The following is a 13,138-nucleotide window of genomic DNA, read 5'->3' as shown; positions in this document are numbered from 1 at the left end:
ATTTTTGTTTATTTTTTCGTTTTGAAGCCTTTTAATTTTTACAAATATCACAAAAATTAATCAAGTAATATGATACATTCGAAGTTGCCATTTGCATTTGAAAATGTGTTTATGAATGGAAATAAAAGTAAATGGTTTTGAGAAGTTTTCATTTCAATACGATTTTAAATCAATCTGTGTAGTTTCCTCAGACAAATTTGGCCAATTTCGAAACGATTTCAAGAATTTGTATCCTAAAATTTCGATATTTCTAAAATGTATTTTCCACTCGACTTTCAAAAAAAAAAAAAAAAAAACATGGCGTTTATTTTTTCAGAAAATTGGCTAAATTTTAGTTTTTGATGTTCCCGATGTTTAAGGTTTTTATGAGTTTTCGAAAAAAAGTCGATGTAAGTTAATTTGTAAAATTCATATTTATTGATTTAAAAAGGATAAAATCTGTGTTTGCTTATGATAAAATACCTATATCTTAGCTCTATCTTAAAATAATAATTTAAAATAGGTTTTTATTAGTAAAATACTAAAAATAAATTAGCAGAAAAGGAACTTGCTCTAATTTCGGGGGGGATGCCAATTGATGCCTTGTCCGCGCGTGGACAAGGAATTCCATGAGGCCCCAGCATATGAAAATCCACCTTGAAATGGCCGAGTTATGAGCACTTTTCTGTTTCTTTGACTTGTATTTTTTTCCAAGTCCCAAACTGAACCAAAAGAGCAAAAATTCTGGAGAAAACCACAAAATCCTTGATATCTCAGCTCTCCGCAGGACTATCAAGATGTCCTTTGCACCATCTATGGTCCTTGATGATTGGAATCGTGTGACACCACTTTCGTCTTGATCCTTTAAAGGACTCGCGAGATATTTGCTATTTTTAAGTAAACAAAAAAGTCCTTTTATCTCGGTTCCCAAAAGGACATTCCAGGATCTGATAGTGTCAGTCGATTTGGATCATGAAGGACTACAATCTGACCGAAGGACATCCTGATCGTCCTTGAAATGACCGAGTTTTAAGGACTTTTTGAAATAAATTTAATCTAGCCGCCTACTAAGTAATTCTGTTGGCCTGGTACTTCATATTTTCTCCAGTGCGAATTTCGTAGTTAAAAGATCAAATTTCGCTGCCCGCCAAATTCAAAAATCCCGCCTGGCGGTTTAATTTAAAAATTCAAATGCCCAAAAGTCCGTTACACATCTGAAAAAAATTTTAAAGCAGCCGCCTACTAAGTAATTCTGTTGGCCTGGTACTTCATATTTTCTCCAGTGCGAATTTCGTAGTTAAAAGATCAAATTTCGCTGCCCGCCAAATTCAAAAATCCCGCCTGGCGGTTTAATTTAAAAATTCAAATGCCCAAAAGTCCGTTACACATCTGAAAAAAATTTTAAAGCAGCCGCCTACTAAGTAATTCTGTTGGCCTGGTACTTCATATTTTCTCCAGTGCGAATTTCGTAGTTAAAAGATCAAATTTCGCTGCCCGCCAAATTCAAAAATCCCGCCTGGCGGTTTAATTTAAAAATTCAAATGCCCAAAAGTCCGTTACACATCTGAAAAAATTTTAAAGCAGCCGCCTACTAAGTAATTCTGTTGGCCTGGTACTTCATATTTTCTCCAGTGCGAATTTCGTAGTTAAAAGATCAAATTTCGCTGCCCGCCAAATTCAAAAATCCCGCCTGGCGGTTTAATTTAAAAATTCAAATGCCCAAAAGTCCGTTACACATCTGAAAAAAATTTTAAAGCAGCCGCCTACTAAGTATTTCTGTTGGCCTGGTACTTCATATTTTCTGCAGTGCAAATTTGGTCGTTAAAACTTCGAAATTTGGTTTTTCTTTGCCCGCTAAATTCAAAAAACCCGCCTGGCAGTTAAATTCAAATGCAAATTTTTTTTAGCAAGTCAGTTTATTCACCTTTAAAGTATGCTACATAAATTTCAATTCCTTGTTCAATAAGCTAAAAAATTATAAGTCCAAAAAGCAGAAAAGTGCTCATAACTCAGTCATTCGAAGGATGATTTGTATTTCCTGTGGCTTGTCAATGCGCGTCGTTTGCCCTTGCCATGTCCTGGAATGTCTTTAAAGTAGCAGAGAAAAAGGACCTTTTTAGAAAATTTCATGTCCTGCTAGATGACCCTAACTTTTTTTGATGCCAATCGATAGAGATCATCAAGGACTTTCAACGAATCCATATCCTTTCGTCCTGCGCCAGGATTTGTGGATTCTAGAGCTAAAAAACGAAAAAAGGATAATTTTGTCATGGCCATATCTCGGCAGGACATTGATCGATTTCGCCAGGACATCCTTTTTTGGGGCCTCCTGGATCAGGACTATCGATCTGCATTCAAGGATTTTTCAATATCCTTCCAAAAATATTGCTCGAATTTTTGTAAGGGGGGAGGTCAGAAAAATGGCAAAAAAGTGACAAAAAACTACAAATGTCCTTATAACTCGGTCATTTAAAGGACGATCTGGATGTCCTTCGGTCAGATTGTAGTCCTTGATGATCCACATTGACTGACACTATCAGATCCTGGAATGTCCTTTTTGGGAACCGAGATAAAAGGACTTTTTTGTTTACTTAAAAATAGCAAATATCTCGCGAGTCCTTTAAAGGATCAAGACGAAAGTGGTGTCACACGATTCCAATCATCAAGGACCATAGATGGTGCAAAGGACATCTTGATAGTCCTGAGGAGAGCTGAGATATCAAGGATTTTGTGGTTTTCTCCAGATTTTTTTGCTCTTTTGGTTCAGTTTGGGACTTGGAAAAAAATACAAGTCAAAGAAACAGAAAAGTGCTCATAACTCGGTAGTTTTAAGGATGAGCGGGATGTCCTTGGGCCAGATGAAAGTCCTTGCTCATGCGCGTCGACTGACGTTACCATGTCCTGGAATGTCCTTCAGCAAGGTGGAAAAAAGGACCTTTTGCAGAAAATTTCATGTCCTGCATCCTTAGATGACCCTAACTTTTTTTGATGCCAATCGATAGAGATCATCAAGGACTTTCAACGAATCCATATCCTTTCGTCCTGCGCCAGGATTTGTGGATTCTAGAGCTAAAAAACGAAAAAAGGATAATTTTGTCGAGGCCATATCTCGGCAGGACATTGATCGATTTCGCCAGGACATCCTTTTTTGGGGCCTCCTGGATCAGGACTATCGATCTGCATTCAAGGATTTTCAATATCCTTCCAAAAATATTGCTCGAATTTTTGTAAGGGGGGAGGTCAGAAAAATGGCAAAAAAGTGCCAAAAAACTACAAATGTCCTTATAACTCGGTCATTTAAAGGACGATCTGGATGTCCTTCGGTCAGATTGTAGTCCTTGATGATCCACATCGACTGACACTATCAGATCCTGGAATGTCCTTTTGGGAACCGAGATAAAAGGACTTTTTTGTTTACTTAAAAATAGCAAATATCTCGCGAGTCCTTTAAAGGATCAGGACGAAAGTGGTGTCACACGATTCCAATCATCAAGGACCATAGATGGTGCAAAGGACATCTTGATAGTCCTGAGGAGAGCTGAGATATCAAGGATTTTGTGGTTTTCTCCAGATTTTTTGCTCTTTTGGTTCAGTTTGGGACTTGGAAAAAAATACAAGTCAAAGAAACAGAAAAGTGCTCATAACTCGGTAGTTTTAAGGATGAGCGGGATGTCCTTGGGCCAGATGAAAGTCCTTGCTCATGCGCGTCGACTGACGTTACCATGTACTGGAATGTCCTTTAGCAAGGTGGAAGAAAGGACCTTTTGCAGAAAATTTCATGTCCTGCATCCTTAGATGACCCTAACTTTTTTTGATGCCAATCGATAGAGATCATCAAGGACTTTCAACGAATCCATATCCTTTCGTCCTGCGCCAGGATTTGTGGATTCTAGAGCTAAAAAACGAAAAAAGGATAATTTTGTCGAGGCCATATCTCGGCAGGACATTGATCGATTTCGCCAGGACATCCTTTTTTGGGGCCTCCTGGATCAGGACTATCGATCTGCATTCAAGGATTTTCAATATCCTTCCAAAAATATTGCTCGAATTTTTGTAAGGGGGGAGGTCAGAAAAATGGCAAAAAAGTGCCAAAAAACTACAAATGTCCTTATAACTCGGTCATTTAAAGGACGATCTGGATGTCCTTCGGTCAGATTGTAGTCCTTGATGATCCACATCGACTGACACTATCAGATCCTGGAATGTCCTTTTGGGAACCGAGATAAAAGGACTTTTTTGTTTACTTAAAAATAGCAAATATCTCGCGAGTCCTTTAAAGGATCAGGACGAAAGTGGTGTCACACGATTCCAATCATCAAGGACCATAGATGGTGCAAAGGACATCTTGATAGTCCTGAGGAGAGCTGAGATATCAAGGATTTTGTGGTTTTCTCCAGATTTTTTGCTCTTTTGGTTCAGTTTGGGACTTGGAAAAAAAATACAAGTCAAAGAAACAGAAAAGTGCTCATAACTCGGTAGTTTTAAGGATGAGCGGGATGTCCTTGGGCCAGATGAAAGTCCTTGCTCATGCGCGTCGACTGACGTTACCATGTACTGGAATGTCCTTTAGCAAGGTGGAAGAAAGGACCTTTTGCAGAAAATTTCATGTCCTGCATCCTTAGATGACCCTAACTTTTTTTGATGCCAATCGATAGAGATCATCAAGGACTTTCAACGAATCCATATCCTTTCGTCCTGCGCCAGGATTTGTGGATTCTAGAGCTAAAAAACGAAAAAAGGATAATTTTGTCGAGGCCATATCTCGGCAGGACATTGATCGATTTCGCCAGGACATCCTTTTTTGGGGCCTCCTGGATCAGGACTATCGATCTGCATTCAAGGATTTTCAATATCCTTCCAAAAATATTGCTCGAATTTTTGTAAGGGGGGAGGTCAGAAAAATGGCAAAAAAAGTGACAAAAAACTACAAATGTCCTTATAACTCGGTCATTTAAAGGACGATCTGGATGTCCTTCGGTCAGATTGTAGTCCTTGATGATCCACATCGACTGACACTATCAGATCCTGGAATGTCCTTTTGGGAACCGAGATAAAAGGACTTTTTTGTTTACTTAAAAATAGCAAATATCTCGCGAGTCCTTTAAAGGATCAGGACGAAAGTGGTGTCACACGATTCCAATCATCAAGGACCATAGATGGTGCAAAGGACATCTTGATAGTCCTGAGGAGAGCTGAGATATCAAGGATTTTGTGGTTTTCTCCAGATTTTTTGCTCTTTTGGTTCAGTTTGGGACTTGGAAAAAAATACAAGTCAAAGAAACAGAAAAGTGCTCATAACTCGGTAGTTTTAAGGATGAGCGGGATGTCCTTGGGCCAGATGAAAGTCCTTGCTCATGCGCGTCGACTGACGTTACCATGTCCTGGAATGTCCTTCAGCAAGGTGGAAAAAAGGACCTTTTGCAGAAAATTTCATGTCCTGCATCCTTAGATGACCCTAACTTTTTTTGATGCCAATCGATAGAGATCATCAAGGACTTTCAACGAATCCATATCCTTTCGTCCTGCGCCAGGATTTGTGGATTCTAGAGCTAAAAAACGAAAAAAGGATAATTTTGTCGAGGCCATATCTCGGCAGGACATTGATCGATTTCGCCAGGACATCCTTTTTTGGGGCCTCCTGGATCAGGACTATCGATCTGCATTCAAGGATTTTTCAATATCCTTCCAAAAATATTGCTCGAATTTTTGTAAGGGGGGAGGTCAGAAAAATGGCAAAAAAGTGCCAAAAAACTACAAATGTCCTTATAACTCGGTCATTTAAAGGACGATCTGGATGTCCTTCGGTCAGATTGTAGTCCTTGATGATCCACATCGACTGACACTATCAGATCCTGGAATGTCCTTTTGGGAACCGAGATAAAAGGACTTTTTTGTTTACTTAAAAATAGCAAATATCTCGCAAGTCCTTTAAAGGATCAGGACGAAAGTGGTGTCACACGATTCCAATCATCAAGGACCATAGATGGTGCAAAGGACATCTTGATAGTCCTGAGGAGAGCTGAGATATCAAGGATTTTGTGGTTTTCTCCAGATTTTTTGCTCTTTTGGTTCAGTTTGGGACTTGGAAAAAAATACAAGTCAAAGAAACAGAAAAGTGCTCATAACTCGGTAGTTTTAAGGATGAGCGGGATGTCCTTGGGCCAGATGAAAGTCCTTGCTCATGCGCGTCGACTGACGTTACCATGTACTGGAATGTCCTTTAGCAAGGTGGAAGAAAGGACCTTTTGCAGAAAATTTCATGTCCTGCATCCTTAGATGACCCTAACTTTTTTTGATGCCAATCGATAGAGATCATCAAGGACTTTCAACGAATCCATATCCTTTCGTCCTGCGCCAGGATTTGTGGATTCTAGAGCTAAAAAACGAAAAAAGGATAATTTTGTCGAGGCCATATCTCGGCAGGACATTGATCGATTTCGCCAGGACATCCTTTTTGGGGCCTCCTGGATCAGGACTATCGATCTGCATTCAAGGATTTTCAATATCCTTCCAAAAATATTGCTCGAATTTTTGTAAGGGGGGAGGTCAGAAAAATGGCAAAAAAGTGACAAAAAACTACAAATGTCCTTATAACTCGGTCATTTAAAGGACGATCTGGATGTCCTTCGGTCAGATTGTAGTCCTTGATGATCCACATCGACTGACACTATCAGATCCTGGAATGTCCTTTTGGGAACCGAGATAAAAGGACTTTTTTGTTTACTTAAAAATAGCAAATATCTCGCGAGTCCTTTAAAGGATCAGGACGAAAGTGGTGTCACACGATTCCAATCATCAAGGACCATAGATGGTGCAAAGGACATCTTGATAGTCCTGAGGAGAGCTGAGATATCAAGGATTTTGTGGTTTTCTCCAGATTTTTTTGCTCTTTTGGTTCAGTTTGGGACTTGGAAAAAAATACAAGTCAAAGAAACAGAAAAGTGCTCATAACTCGGTAGTTTTAAGGATGAGCGGGATGTCCTTGGGCCAGATGAAAGTCCTTGCTCATGCGCGTCGACTGACGTTACCATGTCCTGGAATGTCCTTCAGCAAGGTGGAAAAAAGGACCTTTTGCAGAAAATTTCATGTCCTGCATCCTTAGATGACCCTAACTTTTTTTGATGCCAATCGATAGAGATCATCAAGGACTTTCAACGAATCCATATCCTTTCGTCCTGCGCCAGGATTTGTGGATTCTAGAGCTAAAAAACGAAAAAAGGATAATTTTGTCGAGGCCATATCTCGGCAGGACATTGATCGATTTCGCCAGGACATCCTTTTTTGGGGCCTCCTGGATCAGGACTATCGATCTGCATTCAAGGATTTTCAATATCCTTCCAAAAATATTGCTCGAATTTTTGTAAGGGGGAGGTCAGAAAAATGGCAAAAAAGTGACAAAAAACTACAAATGTCCTTATAACTCGGTCATTTAAAGGACGATCTGGATGTCCTTCGGTCAGATTGTAGTCCTTGATGATCCACATCGACTGACACTATCAGATCCTGGAATGTCCTTTTGGGAACCGAGATAAAAGGACTTTTTTTGTTTACTTAAAAATAGCAAATATCTCGCGAGTCCTTTAAAGGATCAGGACGAAAGTGGTGTCACACGATTCCAATCATCAAGGACCATAGATGGTGCAAAGGACATCTTGATAGTCCTGAGGAGAGCTGAGATATCAAGGATTTTGTGGTTTTCTCCAGATTTTTTGCTCTTTTGGTTCAGTTTGGGACTTGGAAAAAAATACAAGTCAAAGAAACAGAAAAGTGCTCATAACTCGGTAGTTTTAAGGATGAGCGGGATGTCCTTGGGCCAGATGAAAGTCCTTGCTCATGCGCGTCGACTGACGTTACCATGTACTGGAATGTCCTTTAGCAAGGTGGAAGAAAGGACCTTTTGCAGAAAATTTCATGTCCTGCATCCTTAGATGACCCTAACTTTTTTTGATGCCAATCGATAGAGATCATCAAGGACTTTCAACGAATCCATATCCTTTCGTCCTGCGCCAGGATTTGTGGATTCTAGAGCTAAAAAACGAAAAAAGGATAATTTTGTCGAGGCCATATCTCGGCAGGACATTGATCGATTTCGCCAGGACATCCTTTTTTGGGGCCTCCTGGATCAGGACTATCGATCTGCATTCAAGGATTTTCAATATCCTTCCAAAAATATTGCTCGAATTTTTGTAAGGGGGGAGGTCAGAAAAATGGCAAAAAAGTGACAAAAAACTACAAATGTCCTTATAACTCGGTCATTTAAAGGACGATCTGGATGTCCTTCGGTCAGATTGTAGTCCTTGATGATCCACATCGACTGACACTATCAGATCCTGGAATGTCCTTTTGGGAACCGAGATAAAAGGACTTTTTTGTTTACTTAAAAATAGCAAATATCTCGCGAGTCCTTTAAAGGATCAGGACGAAAGTGGTGTCACACGATTCCAATCATCAAGGACCATAGATGGTGCAAAGGACATCTTGATAGTCCTGAGGAGAGCTGAGATATCAAGGATTTTGTGGTTTTCTCCAGATTTTTTGCTCTTTTGGTTCAGTTTGGGACTTGGAAAAAAATACAAGTCAAAGAAACAGAAAAGTGCTCATAACTCGGTAGTTTTAAGGATGAGCGGGATGTCCTTGGGCCAGATGAAAGTCCTTGCTCATGCGCGTCGACTGACGTTACCATGTACTGGAATGTCCTTTAGCAAGGTGGAAGAAAGGACCTTTTGCAGAAAATTTCATGTCCTGCATCCTTAGATGACCCTAACTTTTTTTGATGCCAATCGATAGAGATCATCAAGGACTTTCAACGAATCCATATCCTTTCGTCCTGCGCCAGGATTTGTGGATTCTAGAGCTAAAAAACGAAAAAAGGATAATTTTGTCGAGGCCATATCTCGGCAGGACATTGATCGATTTCGCCAGGACATCCTTTTTTGGGGCCTCCTGGATCAGGACTATCGATCTGCATTCAAGGATTTTCAATATCCTTCCAAAAATATTGCTCGAATTTTTGTAAGGGGGAGGTCAGAAAAATGGCAAAAAAGTGACAAAAAACTACAAATGTCCTTATAACTCGGTCATTTAAAGGACGATCTGGATGTCCTTCGGTCAGATTGTAGTCCTTGATGATCCACATCGACTGACACTATCAGATCCTGGAATGTCCTTTTGGGAACCGAGATAAAAGGACTTTTTTGTTTACTTAAAAATAGCAAATATCTCGCGAGTCCTTTAAAGGATCAGGACGAAAGTGGTGTCACACGATTCCAATCATCAAGGACCATAGATGGTGCAAAGGACATCTTGATAGTCCTGAGGAGAGCTGAGATATCAAGGATTTTGTGGTTTTCTCCAGATTTTTTGCTCTTTTGGTTCAGTTTGGGACTTGGAAAAAAATACAAGTCAAAGAAACAGAAAAGTGCTCATAACTCGGTAGTTTTAAGGATGAGCGGGATGTCCTTGGGCCAGATGAAAGTCCTTGCTCATGCGCGTCGACTGACGTTACCATGTACTGGAATGTCCTTTAGCAAGGTGGAAGAAAGGACCTTTTGCAGAAAATTTCATGTCCTGCATCCTTAGATGACCCTAACTTTTTTTGATGCCAATCGATAGAGATCATCAAGGACTTTCAACGAATCCATATCCTTTCGTCCTGCGCCAGGATTTGTGGATTCTAGAGCTAAAAAACGAAAAAAGGATAATTTTGTCGAGGCCATATCTCGGCAGGACATTGATCGATTTCGCCAGGACATCCTTTTTTGGGGCCTCCTGGATCAGGACTATCGATCTGCATTCAAGGATTTTTCAATATCCTTCCAAAAATATTGCTCGAATTTTTGTAAGGGGGGAGGTCAGAAAAATGGCAAAAAAGTGACAAAAAACTACAAATGTCCTTATAACTCGGTCATTTAAAGGACGATCTGGATGTCCTTCGGTCAGATTGTAGTCCTTGATGATCCACATCGACTGACACTATCAGATCCTGGAATGTCCTTTTGGGAACCGAGATAAAAGGACTTTTTTGTTTACTTAAAAATAGCAAATATCTCGCGAGTCCTTTAAAGGATCAGGACGAAAGTGGTGTCACACGATTCCAATCATCAAGGACCATAGATGGTGCAAAGGACATCTTGATAGTCCTGAGGAGAGCTGAGATATCAAGGATTTTGTGGTTTTCTCCAGATTTTTTGCTCTTTTGGTTCAGTTTGGGACTTGGAAAAAAAATACAAGTCAAAGAAACAGAAAAGTGCTCATAACTCGGTAGTTTTAAGGATGAGCGGGATGTCCTTGGGCCAGATGAAAGTCCTTGCTCATGCGCGTCGACTGACGTTACCATGTCCTGGAATGTCCTTCAGCAAGGTGGAAAAAAGGACCTTTTGCAGAAAATTTCATGTCCTGCATCCTTAGATGACCCTAACTTTTTTTGATGCCAATCGATAGAGATCATCAAGGACTTTCAACGAATCCATATCCTTTCGTCCTGCGCCAAGATTTGTGGATTCTAGAGCTAAAAAACGAAAAAAGGATAATTTTGTCGAGGCCATATCTCGGCAGGACATTGATCGATTTCGCCAGGACATCCTTTTTTGGGGCCTCCTGGATCAGGACTATCGATCTGCATTCAAGGATTTTCAATATCCTTCCAAAAATATTGCTCGAATTTTTTGTAAGGGGGGAGGTCAGAAAAATGGCAAAAAAGTGCCAAAAAACTACAAATGTCCTTATAACTCGGTCATTTAAAGGACGATCTGGATGTCCTTCGGTCAGATTGTAGTCCTTGATGATCCACATCGACTGACACTATCAGATCCTGGAATGTCCTTTTGGGAACCGAGATAAAAGGACTTTTTTGTTTACTTAAAAATAGCAAATATCTCGCGAGTCCTTTAAAGGATCAGGACGAAAGTGGTGTCACACGATTCCAATCATCAAGGACCATAGATGGTGCAAAGGACATCTTGATAGTCCTGAGGAGAGCTGAGATATCAAGGATTTTGTGGTTTTCTCCAGATTTTTTGCTCTTTTGGTTCAGTTTGGGACTTGGAAAAAAATACAAGTCAAAGAAACAGAAAAGTGCTCATAACTCGGTAGTTTTAAGGATGAGCGGGATGTCCTTGGGCCAGATGAAAGTCCTTGCTCATGCGCGTCGACTGACGTTACCATGTCCTGGAATGTCCTTCAGCAAGGTGGAAAAAGGACCTTTTGCAGAAAATTTCATGTCCTGCATCCTTAGATGACCCTAACTTTTTTGATGCCAATCGATAGAGATCATCAAGGACTTTCAACGAATCCATATCCTTTCGTCCTGCGCCAGGATTTGTGGATTCTAGAGCTAAAAAACGAAAAAGGATAATTTTGTCGAGGCCATATCTCGGCAGGACATTGATCGATTTCGCCAGGACATCCTTTTTTTGGGGCCTCCTGGATCAGGACTATCCATCTGCATTCAAGGATTTTTCAATATCCTTCCAAAAATATTGCTCGAATTTTTGTAAGGGGGAAGGTCAGAAAAATGGCAAAAAAGTGACAAAAAACTACAAATGTCCTTATAACTCGGTCATTTAAAGGACGATCTGGATGTCCTTCGGTCAGATTGTAGTCCTTGATGATCCACATCGACTGACACTATCAGATCCTGGAATGTCCTTTTGGGAACCGAGATAAAAGGACTTTTTTGTTTACTTAAAAATAGCAAATATCTCGCGAGTCCTTTAAAGGATCAGGACGAAAGTGGTGTCACACGATTCCAATCATCAAGGACCATAGATGGTGCAAAGGACATCTTGATAGTCCTGAGGAGAGCTGAGATATCAAGGATTTTGTGGTTTTCTCCAGATTTTTGCTCTTTTGGTTCAGTTTGGGACTTGGAAAAAAATACAAGTCAAAGAAACAGAAAAGTGCTCATAACTCGGTAGTTTTAAGGATGAGCGGGATGTCCTTGGGCCAGATGAAAGTCCTTGCTCATGCGCGTCGACTGACGTTACCATGTACTGGAATGTCCTTTAGCAAGGTGGAAGAAAGGACCTTTTGCAGAAAATTTCATGTCCTGCATCCTTAGATGACCCTAACTTTTTTTGATGCCAATCGATAGAGATCATCAAGGACTTTCAACGAATCCATATCCTTTCGTCCTGCGCCAGGATTTGTGGATTCTAGAGCTAAAAAACGAAAAAAGGATAATTTTGTCGAGGCCATATCTCGGCAGGACATTGATCGATTTCGCCAGGACATCCTTTTTTGGGGCCTCCTGGATCAGGACTATCGATCTGCATTCAAGGATTTTCAATATCCTTCCAAAAATATTGCTCGAATTTTTGTAAGGGGGAGGTCAGAAAAATGGCAAAAAAGTGACAAAAAACTACAAATGTCCTTATAACTCGGTCATTTAAAGGACGATCTGGATGTCCTTCGGTCAGATTGTAGTCCTTGATGATCCACATCGACTGACACTATCAGATCCTGGAATGTCCTTTTGGGAACCGAGATAAAAGGACTTTTTTGTTTACTTAAAAATAGCAAATATCTCGCGAGTCCTTTAAAGGATCAGGACGAAAGTGGTGTCACACGATTCCAATCATCAAGGACCATAGATGGTGCAAAGGACATCTTGATAGTCCTGAGGAGAGCTGAGATATCAAGGATTTTGTGGTTTTCTCCAGATTTTTTGCTCTTTTGGTTCAGTTTGGGACTTGGAAAAAAATACAAGTCAAAGAAACAGAAAAGTGCTCATAACTCGGTAGTTTTAAGGATGAGCGGGATGTCCTTGGGCCAGATGAAAGTCCTTGCTCATGCGCGTCGACTGACGTTACCATGTCCTGGAATGTCCTTCAGCAAGGTGGAAAAAAGGACCTTTTGCAGAAAATTTCATGTCCTGCATCCTTAGATGACCCTAACTTTTTTTGATGCCAATCGATAGAGATCATCAAGGACTTTCAACGAATCCATATCCTTTCGTCCTGCGCCAGGATTTGTGGATTCTAGAGCTAAAAAACGAAAAAGGATAATTTTGTCGAGGCCATATCTCGGCAGGACATTGATCGATTTCGCCAGGACATCCTTTTTTGGGGCCTCCTGGATCAGGACTATCGATCTGCATTCAAGGATTTTCAATATCCTTCCAAAAATATTGCTCGAATTTTTGTAAGGGGGAGGTCAGAAA

Source organism: Drosophila tropicalis, unplaced genomic scaffold (genome assembly GCF_018151085.1).
Source record: "Drosophila tropicalis isolate 14030-0801.00 unplaced genomic scaffold, ASM1815108v1 contig_694, whole genome shotgun sequence".
In the NCBI taxonomy this organism is placed as follows: Eukaryota; Metazoa; Arthropoda; class Insecta; order Diptera; family Drosophilidae; genus Drosophila; species Drosophila tropicalis.
The sequence above is the reverse complement of the archived record's forward strand: the minus strand, read 5'-3'. Positions refer to the sequence as shown.